This window comes from Macaca mulatta, chromosome 8, assembly GCF_049350105.2.
Source record: "Macaca mulatta isolate MMU2019108-1 chromosome 8, T2T-MMU8v2.0, whole genome shotgun sequence".
Taxonomy (NCBI): Eukaryota; Metazoa; Chordata; class Mammalia; order Primates; family Cercopithecidae; genus Macaca; species Macaca mulatta.
This window is the reverse complement of record NC_133413.1, coordinates 146,946,034-146,960,203: the sequence shown is the minus strand read 5'-3', so window position 1 is coordinate 146,960,203 and position 14,170 is coordinate 146,946,034.

Sequence of the window (14,170 nt, the reverse complement as noted above, 5' to 3'; positions counted from 1 at the left end):
TCTACTTCCACTGCCATATCTCTTTCTTTCATTTAATCTATCTGCCTCACTCTTATAAGGACTTTTGTAAAGACATTGTGTCTACTCTGGTTATTCAAGGTAATATTCCCACTTAAAGGTCTTTATATTTTTTGACTTGCAAGCTACCATCTTCACAGAATTCAGGAATCAATGTATGAACATCTGAAAGTCATTATTCTGCCTACCACAGGTCTTCAAGATCAAATTTTTAATTATTCAAGCCTATAATTTCAAGTCATTACTACTTTTTCTAGATTAGGAGAACTATATAGACATTAAATACTGGTCCTATCAAAAAATATCAGCATCTGATAATACTAGTTAGTCTTTCAAGAACATTAAATTGAGGACTGTTCACGTATTTTTTCAGTTAAGTCAAAAAGTTGAAAATATGCCAGTTGGAATTACTGATGTATAGAAATTAGAGATGTATGAATATATTCTCAATAGATGCAGAGAAAGCATTCAATAAAATTCAATATTCTTTAATGATAAAAATTCTCAACAAAGTAGGTGTAGAAGGAACATACTTCAAGTTAATAAAAGCTACCTATGGCAAACACACAGCCAGCATTATACTGAACAGAGAAAAGTTGAAAGCATTCCCCATAAGAACTGGAATAAGACAAAGATGCCCACTTTCACCACTTCTATTCGACATAGTCCTGTAAGTGTTGGCCAGAGCAATCAGGCAAGAGAAAGAAATCAAGGGTATCCAAATGGAAAAATGGAAAATCTACTTACCTCTGTTTGCCAGTGTTATAATCTTATACCTAGAAAACCCTAAAGACTCCTCCAAAGAATCCTAGATTGATAAATGTGTTCAGTAGAGTCTCAGTTTACAAAATAAATGTACAAAAATCAGTAGCACTGCAATATATCAACAACAACCACACTGAGAATTAAAACAGGAATACAATACCCGCACAACAAACAAACAAAAACACAGGCATAGCAATAAACTTAACCAACGAGTTGAAAGATCTCTACAAGGTGAACTACAAAAACACTGCTAAAAGAAAACATAGATGACACAAACAAATGGAAATACAGCCCATGTTCATGGATAGGAAGAATCAATATCATGAAAAGGACCACACTGTCCAAAGAAATATACAGATTCAATGCAACTCCTATAAAAATATCCATGTAATTCCCCACAGAATTAGAAAAAGATAATCCTAAAGTTAATGTGGAACAAAAAATAAGCCTAAATAGCCAAACCAATTCCAAGCAAAAGGAACAAATCTGGAGGCATCACATTACCCAACTTAAAATTATACTATCAGGTTATAGTAACCAAAGGAGCATGGTACTACTGGTATAAAAGTAGATACATAGACGAATGGGATAGAAGAGAGAACCCAGAAATAAAGCCAAATACTTACAACCAGTTGATTTTTGATGAAATATACAAAAACAAAAACTGGAGAAGGGATATCTTATACAATAAATGGTGCTTGGAAAATTGGATAGCCACATGTGGAAAAATGAAACTGGATTTTGATCTCTCACCATATACAAAAATTAACTCAAGGTGGATTAAAAACTTAAATCTAAGACCCGAATCCTTCCAATTCTAGAAGAAAACCTAGGTAAAAACCCTTCTGGACATCAGCCTATGCAAAGAATTTATGACAGACCCCAAAACCAAATGCAACAAATACAAAAATAAATAAATTGGACTAAATAAAATTTAAAAAAATACTGCACAGCAAAAGAAATAATAATCACTTTTAAAAGGCAACTTAAAGAATGGGAGGGAATATTTACAAAACATGAATCTGATAAATAACTTATATCAATAATCCGCAAGGAACTCAAACAAGTCAGAATAAAAAGCAAATAATGTCACTTAAAAGTGGGCAAATGATATGGATAGGCATTTCTCAAAATAAAATATATAAATGTGCAATAAACATATGAAAAAATGCTCAACATCACTAACCATCAGAGAAATTAAAATTTAAACCACAGTGAGATACCACCTTACTCCAACCAGAATGGCCACTATTGAAAGTGAAAATACATATATATATTGGTGCAGATGTGGTGAAAAGGAAATGCTTATATACTGCTGTTGCAAATAGTACAACATCTATGGAAAACAATGTGGAGATTTCTTAAATAACTAAAAGTAGATCTACCATTCAATCTAACAATCCCACCACTACTGGGCATCTACCCAAAAGAAAAGAAATCATTTTATCAAAAAGACACTTGCATGAATATGTTTATCACAGCATAATTCACAATTGCAAAGACATTGAATCAACCTAAGCCCCCATCAATGGACGAGTGGCTAAAGAAAATGTGATACACACACACACACACACACACTGCGGAATACAACTCAGCCATAAAAAGATGAAATAATGTATTTTGCAGCCACTTAGATGGAATTAGAGGACATTATTCTTATTGAAGTAACTCAGCAATGAAAAGCCAAATACTGCATGTTCTCACTTATAAATAGAAGCTAAGCTATGAGTAAGACAGAGTGGTATAATAGACACTGAAGACCCAAAAGGGGTAAGGTGAGAGAGGGATCAAGGATGAAAAACTACCTACTGGGGTACAATATACACTGCTTGGGTGATGGGTGCACTAAAATGTCAGACTTCACCACTATATAATTCATCTATGTAACCAAAAACCACTTGTATCCCAAAATCCATTGAAATAAAATAAAATTTAAGAAAAATTATAGCTGTATAGGTATACTATACTTCACTCAGGGAAAAAAATCCTAATTCAAATATAAAGTACTGCTAAATATCAGTTATGGAGAGAACTTCTTCAACTTATTGGCAGGAAGAGTTTGAAATTAGCATTGTCTTTTTATTTAAAGTTAATTAATTCTTGAGGCCAGGTGTGATGGCTCATGCCTGTAAACCCAACCTTATGGGAGGCCAAGGCAGGTGGATTGCTTGAATCTAGAAGTTAGAGCCCAGCCTGGTCAATATGGTGAAATTCCTTCTCTACAAAAAAATACAAAAATTAGCTGGGTATGGTGGTTCACACCTGGAGTCCCAGCTACTTAGGAGGCTGAGGCAGGAGAATTGTTTGAACTCAAGAGGTGGAGATTGTGATGGGTTGTGATCATGCCATTGCTCTCCAGCCTGGACAACAGAGCAAGACCCGGTCTCTAAAAAATAAAAACTACATTAATTAATTAATTCTTTTCATGGGCCAATAATAAATTATGCTTTAATGACAGAGTTCCCAATGAGCCTTGCTTATACTGCTAATTTTAAATTACACTTATTTATTTGTATTGCAAAAGGAAAACTTATCCTAAGTCTGTAAAAATGGTACAAATCTTGTATCTGTTTTCCAAACTACAGGTAGTTTTTTACAATCAATAATCATTTATTTTGTGAAGCATCTCGAGAGTTAAGTCTAGCAGATATCGTTATTCCATTTTATTTTTGATTAGTGCCAAAGAAATTGCACTTTTTGTTCTTAAAGATAATGGCAAAAACTGCAGTTACTTTTGCACCAACCTAATAGAAGAGTAGCTAAAGTCCAGAGGACTTTAAAGAGCTTTCAAAGTTGTACAGGTGATAAAGACTGAAGATCTCCTCACTCTTTGTTAATTTCAATCACTATCAATCAGCTATGAACTTAAGATATTATACTACCTATGTTGGGGTCAGGCGCCATGGCTCACGCCTGTAATCCTAGCACTTTGGGAGACTAAGGCGGGTGGATCTTGAGGTCAGGAGTTCAAGACTATCCTGGCCAACATAGTGAAACCCTATCTCTACTAAAATACAAAAAATTAGCTCAGTGTGGTGGTACACACCTGTAGTCCCAGCTACTCAGGAGGCTGAGGCAGGGGAATCCCTTGAACCCAGGGCAAAAGTTGCAGTGAGCTGAGATTGCGCCACTGCACTCCAGCCTGGCGACAGAGTGAGACTCTGTCTTTATTTCATATAGCATACCGACTCTTTAAGGCTTTTGACTACGTGATGGTTAATATTGACAGCCAGCAAGGCAATGGGAACACCAGTCCTCTAACTTCAAGGACATAAATTTTTTCAACATGTAAAATAAGTTTGGAAACAAAAACTTTCCTCAGAGGCTCCAGACAAGAATGATTGATTTGCTGAAATGGGATCCCACACAACATATCTTCAGAATGAGAGACACTTTCCATGATAAAGCAGTTTTGCAATGGTTGTGGGCAACTGAATCTTAGCACCATGTGTGACAGTAACCACATGACCCAGGATCCACTTTTGCTACCATAAACCACATCACCTAGAGCAGCTACACGATAGATGTTGCAATGGTCAGTGGAAGGATCAGCTAAGGTACTGGCTCAGAGACAACACCCTGTGGGTTTGGAGTGCTTTCCTCCAGGATTCAGTAAGGTTGTCCTCCTTATCTACCATTTTGCTTTCTATGGTTTCAGTTACCTGCCGTCAACCATCGTCTGAAAATATTAAACAGAATATTCTACAACAGCATGCAATTGATGAGTTTTAAATGGCAGGCGATTCTGAGTAGTGTGATGAAATTTCATATGGTCCTGCTTTGACCTGCCCTGACATGAATCATCCCTTTGTGTAGCCTAACTATGTGGTCACTTTTTAGTCACGTAGCAGCCCGCTGAGTTATCAGATCAACTGTCCCAGTATTGCAGTGCCCGTGTAAAAATAATCCTTATTTTACTTAATAATGGCCCTGAAATGGAAGAATAGTGATGTTGGCAATTAGGAAATGCTGAAAAGAGGCCATAAAAATGATTTCTCTAAGTGAAAAGGTGAAAGTTTTCTAGTTAATAAGGAAAGAAAAAGTATTGTGTGCTGAGAGTGCTAAGATCTAAGGTAAGAACACATCTTCTATCAGTAAAATTGTGAAGAGAAAAAAAAAGTTGTGCTAGTTTTGCTATCACACATCAAACCCCAAAAGTTACAGCTAGTGTGTGATAAATGCTTAGTTAAAAAGAAAAGTTCGTGAGTAGAAGACATGAGCAGAAACATGTTCTGATTGGCGGCAAATGGCTTCATACTATGCTCAGTTTCAGGCATCCACTGGAGGTCTTGTACCATAGCCCTCACGTGTATGCACAGAATCAATAGGCAATATATGGTCCTCTATACTAAAGGTTAGGATTAAAGGGTCTGGGAACTGAGATGTGAGAGATAATTTGATCATTGCTTTAGTGACCCACTTTGGGAATTTGTACTTCGTGTACCCTCAGCTTTTGAGGCTCTGTCCAGCAAAATCAACTGGATTTTCACCAGATGATGTAGAATCATTACTACATGATTCTACTGACAGTAATGATTCTACTGACTAACACAACAACTACACATGGTCATTTTCTAGTTTCTCATGTTGTTAGAAGCAATTGAATCTCAGTACCATATGTCACAGAAAGAAGTAAAACTAAAACTCAATGACTAATCAAGGAAGGTTTTAGTTGTTAGTTCTTCCATGCCCTATAAATGCAAAATTACAACAGAATCTGAAAGTGCACATTTATTAATGCCTTGTGGCATTAATAAGGATCAATGGGAACAGAATTATGTGGAATCTGGTGCATAAATATTTCCTTCTGTTGTCCAGAGGGGCATACAATTTTGAGGTGTTTGGTACATGGCGCCTCACTGGGTCCCAGCAGGACTGAGCTCTAATTGAATACAAAGAAAGATGTGAAAATTCTATCTAACCCATGCAGTTCAGGGATTTCCCACGTAGAAAGAAGAGCAAAATATTATTACACAATTGTCTCCTAACACACACTGAACAGGAAATTTCAATTAGGCAGCAGTGCTCATTAGTCTAAAGATAAAAATATGATTTAATATGGAATACCAACTAAACACCATCCCCGGGATATCTTGAGCTGTGTTCTTTGATAGATGACTTCCAAATCTCATTCATACACTTTCTTTGTGTTCGTTGCATTTTATTTAATTAAGTGTTCTAATCTTTTGTCTGGAAGATTTTCTGCTGTGTCATATGATAGGCACAAATATCCTTCCACTCAGTATGCTATATGAAATAAAGACAGAAGTTAGGAAAAATAACTGAGGCATATCAAAGATTGTCATTAAACCACCAGAAGCTAGGAGAGAGGTATGGAAGAGATTCTCCCCCAAGCCTTCAGAAGGAACCGGTCCTACTTACACCTTCGTTTTGAACTTTCAGCCTGCAGGATTGTGAGACAATACATTTATGTAGTTTTAACAATCCAGTTTGTAGTACTTTTAATGGCAGCCCTAGCAAACTAATACAGTGACTGTCTTTATTCTGCCACCATACACTGCCTGGTCGCAGAATAGTTGCCTTGCTATATTACAGAAAATATACCCACTGGCTCCCAAGGTACTTTAAAGTCTCATCCCCTTACTTCTTCAGGCTCAAAATGGAAGTCAGGGTTGCCATGTACATTAAATTTATGTTGGAGAAGTGTAGTTTTTCTTAAACCTAAAACCTGTGGATTAAAGAGATGTTATTTCTCCCCACACCCCCCAACACGTGCAGTATTCATTGAGGAGAGAGGTACAGGGAAACTGCAATAAACAGTTCTCCTCAAATAAAGGAGTAAAGAAGTCATGAAATGGTCAATGAGCCCTACCAATTCTGAAACCACATTGTCATGTTATTCTACTGCTTGACTAGGAAATAACATCCTGCAACTACTGCCTACACCTTCTGGGCTCTGGACTTCACCCCCCAAATCATCTTTTCTTTTTATAAGATTTATCTTTTACATGCAGTTAAGTAATCTTAGCCAGCTTCTTGCCCATAATTAGAAATCCAAAGGCATATATACATATATGTGTGTTTATATAATAGTATATCATATGTTTTTAATATATTTATAACTATATATGTATATATGTGCATACATACATGTATATATGTACACGTATGTACGTATACACGTATGTATGTATACACACACATTTTGGGCATTTATCATTCTGTTAATGTAAGCTGGTGTAATTCCTTTAACAATTTTACGGCAATCTTATGTTACCAATACTCTACTTTATTAACCACACCCATATTTGTATTCCAAGACCTCGAATCATTGTAAAGCTACTACGAGATCACAATTAGCATTCTTAGAGTTTCTACGGTTTGAATGAGTTTACAGGTCATGACTATACCGTCTTTATGGGTTATTTTGTTTAATTAAGAGCATCTATGAAGTAACTCTAAACTTTTCCCAGATCTCATCAAGATCTTACAGAACATCTTTGATTTGAATTTTCCTGTGAAGCCACAGGTCAAATCAGTGGCAACACTCTGCATTTGTTTTCCTTCTTTGGGGCTGTGACCTACTTTGAGAACCATTTGCTAATTGTAGAAATGTGCATGGGAAATAGCTCTATTTTTCAAACTAGGCCAGTCCTGTATTATTTGTATTTCTCATAACACTACTAAAATATCAAATAGGTTTTCTTTCAACTCATCTATTACTATGTACACATTTTCATACACATCTAAATCATTTAACACTTTCAACATTTTGCCTAAAAATATCTTTAGCCATCTTTTCCTTTTTATTATTGCTATTATTACAAGCAGCAATTTCACTGAGCTTTCCACCACTGCAAAATATACTTCATCTTTTCTCTTTTCTCCTTTCTCTAGTGGCATTTTGCTTGCTGCCCCTCAAGCTCTCAATGTCTTCAAGTCCACTCTAGTTCCAGTATATTGACCAGACTGAAAACCAATGCCAATTTTTGAAAACATTTTGTTAAGGTCGCATCTTGATTCTAGGGGCAAAATTGTGTTCCAATTGTCTAATGCTATGTCATTTTTAAGACCTCAAAACTTAATGGCTTAAAATAAACTTTAATTATCCTCCTGACATTGTAGTTCAGATGTTCAAAAATATATCAATTAGATGGATTACCCTTGATTCACATAAGATGAGTGAGCATCTGTGGCTGGGGTATCCTCTTCCAAGATGGCATCTTGTCTCATGGACCTAGTGTCTTGGTGTTCTTGACCTCTCTTTCTTTCCCCCGGATGTTTCTTCTTTCGGAACCATCTGTCATGGTTTCACTTTCTCCCAAGACTGTTAGACTAGTGTTGGTTTCCTCCAGGGCAAGGCATCTAGGAGTGTTTTCCAAAAGGCAACTTTCTAAGAGACAGGAAGTTGAAACTACTCGTCTCTGAAATACCTGGGTACTGATACAGGCAGCATCGCCTCCTTTGTATTTTCTTATTCAAAGCATACACAAAGCCCAATCAGATCCAAGGGCAGAAGACAGAGACCCAAACTCCTAAAAGGAAGAGGTCGAAAATTTTGAATTTACACACTTTCTTTGTGCTTTGTGACTTTGCACAAGTTATTTAACCTCTTTGAATCTCAGTTTTCTCTTCTATTAAATGCAGTTGAAATAGAAAATAATTCTATTATTACTGCTTGAAAAGGCTATTCAAAGACTACGATGAGAATAAAATGAGATCACAAGTGTGCAGTGCCTATCACAGTAGACCTGGCACAGAGAAGAGTCAATAAATACTGTCTGTGATAATTATTATATTAGCATGAAGAACATTTGAATTTTCTTATATTACCATAAGAAGCTAACTTCAAAGTATCCATTGTTAAAATTTAGACATAGCCATTTTCCAACACATGTTTTCAGCTAACAAGAAATTCCCATGTAAAAGTAAAGTTCTAAAGAGCTGTGGGTGTGCTACAAATCTCAATTTCTTTTGGGATGTATAACTATGCTTTGTATCCATTTCCTGTTTCATATTTATTAATATTAATATGGTTTATAAAATCTCAGCTGGGGTTTATTATAGTTCATAGTGATGTGCTGAATAAATATGACCCAAATTCCTAAACTAAGAAGAAAAGCAAATCAAAAGACATGAATTTTGAAAAAATCAACAAATCTGCCAAGTACCAGTAGAAACATATACAGAGAGAGAGAGAGAGAGAGAGGCACTAGATTTAAGAGCTTAACATGATAGAAAATCACCTATAATGGTCCTTTAAACACGAATACATAATGACATACTTCTGAGTCCACAAAATGCCCTTGTTTTAAACTACATTACGCTCAACCTCTTGAAATTTCTGGCTTTCATCTTCATCTTCAGAAAATGCTCTTCTCTCTGGACATTGAATGACACTATCTTAGGATATGTTGCTTTTAAATGGCATGAAAAGCTTTCTCTGCTCTTTGTAACCATAATTATAGGTCCAGACATGGTATAATAAAATTAATACTCAGTGCATTCTTAGAAGAATTGGGATCAAAATCTCAAAGTCTTTGCTAAGCATTTGCTTGCTATTATTTAAATGGTGAAAGTATCAGTTTCTGCAATCATGAGCGTTTACTAGATCATGCCACTGTGTCTAAAGTGGTGTGTAGACTTTAAGCCATACAATTCAGCATCTCAGTGAATAGAATCAAAAACCTTGTCTCTTCCATTCTTTTTTTTTTTATCTCAAGGCTGGTTTCTCTCCTATCAATAAATTACCAGCAGCAAATGAGACTGTTCAGAGTCAGCAAAAGAGAATATGATTTTGTTGTGTGTTAAAAGCAAAAGTTCAAATATTTACTCTGAACTGGACAGGCAGTTCAAAGATCAGTTCCTAATAACAATAATAATTAAGGCTACATTTTAATTAGTACTTACTGTGTTTAAGTCACTGTTCTAGTACTTAACAAGATTTCATTCTTCTCAAAAAATATGTAAAGCAGTGACTATAACTATTCCCATTTTATAAATAAAAATGTTTGGCATAGAGATATTAAAATGCTAGACCATGACCAAGGAATACATTTAGAGTGTGAAGGAGCTCACTCAGCTCTGTCCCACACAGCAGATTAACTGTGGACAACTTTTATTTAATGCTGTACTAATCTACCTCACTGAGCCAGTAACTTTCCACATTGAAGAAAATACTGTTTGCCTTAAGGCAATCAAGTTCCCTTCCTAGAAGGGCTTTGCTCACACGTAGGAGGAGAAGTGTTTACCTAAATGAAAACATTGGTTTGTTGGGAGAACAAGACCACTAGGCATGGAATAACTTTTATTTATCAAACTTACTAAAACAAGCTCTGTGATTAGCTTTGTAGCCTCTGAAGCATTGCCATGGAAAAGAGAGATAATTTGGGTCAACAAATAAAGCTTAAAGTGACAACAGACAGATTTGAAGTCAATATGTGGCTTTATTTTTAGAAACAGAATGATTGGGAATGTCCTCCCTAGGGTCTTCAACTGGGAGGTGGGAGAATCCTGAGACTCACGAATCTCACAATATGGTTTACGTGGTGCATGACTGAGATTTATGTGTGGTTTATTTTGATCCGGACTCATCTGTTCTGATTATAATGCTACTTTCTTTTAAAATTAAAACATCTAGAAATGGCTAAGAAATCTATCAGTGCAGGATGGTACAATTACTCATCATTCAGCCAAGCAGGGTTTGAATTTCTAAGCTGACACAAGGCAAGAATGCAAATTATTATTAGTAGTAGTATTTTATTATTATTATTATTTTGAGAAAGTGTCTCATTCTCATTTTCCTGGCTGGAGTTGAGTGGCATGATCCTGGCTCACCCAGGCCTCAACCTCCTGAGTTCAGGTGATCCTCCACAATGCAAGTTCTTAAAGTATCATATATATGTTTTAAGGATAGCCATAGCCATTTTAGTGAACAGGAGGTAATTGATATAAAACATAAAATGTTGCTTTCAATTATGAGTACTAATTACATGAAAATGTCATGCTTATATCCTCTTTTTCTCTCTCCTGTCTCCCTTATTTATTTCTTACTATATTTTCTTTTCCTTCATAAATAGTTTTGAATAGTTACTTTATTCCAAACATGTGACACTAAGGCCACAAAATTAAATAAGGTATAAAGGTAATTGCCCTCAAACAGCTTAGGGGATTTTAAGATATGGAGAAATGTAACTAATAAATTGTGGTCAAACAGGTTATCTGCTCTCAAACCCTGTTTCCTGATAAGATGTTATCAATGAAAATGTGTGCCCAAAACTTCATTAGCAATTTTAATTTCACCTCATCCCGTGGTCCTGTGATCTTGCCCTGCCTCCATTTGTTTTGGGGTATTTTATTACCTTGTGAAGTGTGTGATCTCTGTGACCCACACCCTATTCGTGCACTCCCTCCCCTTTTGAAAATCGCTAATAAAAACTTGCTGGTTTTAAGGCTCGGGGAACATCACGGATCCTGCCGACATGTGATGTCTCCCCGGGACACCCAGCTTTAAATTTCTCTCTCTCGTGCTCTTTCCCTTTATTTCTCAACCCAGCCGAGACCCTTAGGAAATAGAAAAGAACCCACGTTAAACATCGGGAGCAGGTTCTCCCAATATCTGGTGCTCAACTATATATAAATTTAGTGTACTCTAATAAGTATAACTTTTCAATTCAGTGGGAGAACACCGCCCAGCCTAGACTACTCACAGTTTACCCTGCAGACTTCTTTTGGGCACCAGGGCAATTCCAGCTCAGCAAATCAAGGTGATAAATTCTGTGCTTCTGACAAGGTTTTGTGTGTGGTGGGGAGAGGTGGAGGGTGTATTTTTTTTTTAGTGGAAAAGCCACTCTCCTTTTTAATCACAGCAATTCGATAAAACAAACTACAGTAACAAGCAGTTGTTCCAGGTTTTTAAGATTGAACACAGACTCTATTTTCAATAATTCACATTTTTCCAGGTGTGCTGGACATTTATTGGAGCTTAATCATTTTCTCTCCTTTATGAAATTAATTTTCTAATACATTTGTGGTATAAATTAGGCTTTGAGAAAGAAGTGGTCATTACTCCCTGTCCAAATGAAAGAGGATTTTTAAAGATGCACGATTGCAAAGAAGTCGGAACCAGGTGTTTGCTACCATGAACAGTTTATTTCAATAACTATTTATTCTGAGAAAGAAATGATTAGAGTTGAATTTTAACACATATTTTACCATGTATTTTTTTTCCAGTTACTGTATTAGACATTGGAGATTCTAAGCTGAAGAGATGATAGTTCTGTTTTTTAAATGGTTGTTAGAGTAACTATTATTTAACAATAAATATTAGCGATTACTGTTACTCTTATGATAGTGATGATAAGGTTTTGGGTTACTAGCAGTAATGTTATTATTGCCACTTTGTTGTTGTTTTTTAATTTTTCTTTTTAGTATGCACTGACAGACAAGAAAAAGGACCCAAGGGCTGAATTTTGAGGAACATCAATGGTGATGAAGATATATCTATAAAAGAAAAAACAGTGTTTTATAAGTTTTCTTCCTCCCTCCTGGACACATGTAGGGTTGCATTTTCTGTACTGCTTGTGGTTGGGTGGTGAATGAAGGAAAGAGTCAGCTGATCTTAAATGTGTTTCCTCATAATCCTCTTTCTAGAATCTGCCACTTTAATGCCTGTCAGCATCTTTCTCTGCATATGACCCATCCCAGCACTACTCCTTCTCAAGAAGTTGTAGAAGCATGATTGTGTTCTTCCAACACTACAGCTTAGTGAGAGAGGTTGCGTCAATTTAGTGTTAAATTACAGTGGAAGTGATAACCACCATAAGAGAATGAAATAATCCCATAAAGGGTTGGTGGGAGGAGTAATCTTAGAGTTGTAATACCTTTGTGTGGGGTAGAAGAGTGACAATTGCATCTTTTTATAAAGGCTATTGAATAAATTCACTAATAATAACAGAACGACATTTTGTTTTTATCTTAGCTAACAGCTACATGGATAACTTTCTGCAATAGGCATTCATTGAAGTAAGACTACAAAATTACATTTGTGATCTTCAATGTAAGGCAGAGAGCTTTTACTCTAATTTTCTTTACTTTCTCTGGTATTCTTAGGCAATAATTCAAGCAAAAACAAAATTTAATTCTCACTGGCATTTACCATTTTACTATAATGACCTCATTACTGGCACACATGAACAGATATCTGGAGAACAAATTTAGTAGCCAGTTGGCTCCCCAGAGGCACCAGATAAAGGCACCAGGTTTTAGGGAGGTATGCCAATGACAACAAAATACCTACTTTATAATAAGCATACTTGAATGTGTTAAGATATCTAATGTACCATGTTAAGATTGTCTTGTTTTTTTTATTAGTGCACATCTTTTTTGGTGCTACAGACCTTATATTTGATGCCAACTCAGCTCTCTCACTCAAAAATTTTAGTGCCCTCTGAGTCAGGTGAAAACCCACAATGGTCGCATTTTATGGTAGTATCACCTCTGTGCCTGAGCCTCCAGCATTTTTTGCAGTATTATTTCTCAGTACTGTTATTCCTCACATCCCTTTCACAGAGGCCAGCTTTGGTTAGCTGATTACTTGTATTTTCTTAAACATATCACCTAGGGTGTGGCTACATCCCACAACCATTTTCCCTCTATTTCTCTTTTATCACATTCTCTCCTAAGCATCTTTTAAATCTGAGGTCCAATAAAAATTTTACAGCAACGTGGATTTGTTGCTTAAACTTGGTTAACTACTTTCATCATTAACATTCTTAAGGGCTCATCTTAGTTGTAGCATTTATCACAATTTTAATTGTGTCTTTTACATTGTAAGCTCCATAATAGCAGAGACAATGTATGTTTTTGTATTCCTTTGAATTCCCAATTTTTTGGAATAAATCTACCAATGAATATATATTGAATGAATATTTGTTGAATTGAGGGAAGAGAGAGACCCTCTCTTACTGTTTTATACTGTTTTACACTCAGAAAAGGAAAGAGAAGCGAAACTAAAGGCAGATAGCCCGGCGCCCAGGAACCAGACCCTAAACCAAGGAACCAGACCCAAAACCAGGCCTGGGACTGCCTGACCTAAGCCTGGTAGTTAAAATTCAACTCCTGACCTAGCAACAGATGTTATCTATAGATTCCAGACATTGTGTTGGAAGGACATTGTGAAACCTTCCATTCTGTTCTGTTTCACTCTGACCACCAGTGCTCGCAGCCCCTGTCACGTACCCCCTGGCTTGCTCAGTCGATCACGACCCTCTCCTGTGGACCCCCTTAGAGTTGTGAGCACTTAAAAGGGACAGAAGTTGAGCACCTGACGAGCTCGGATTTGAAGACACTAGCCTGCCGATGCTCCCAGCTGATTAAGTGTCTGAGGGGTTTTGTCCGCAGCTCATCCTGCTACAGAATGATAGAA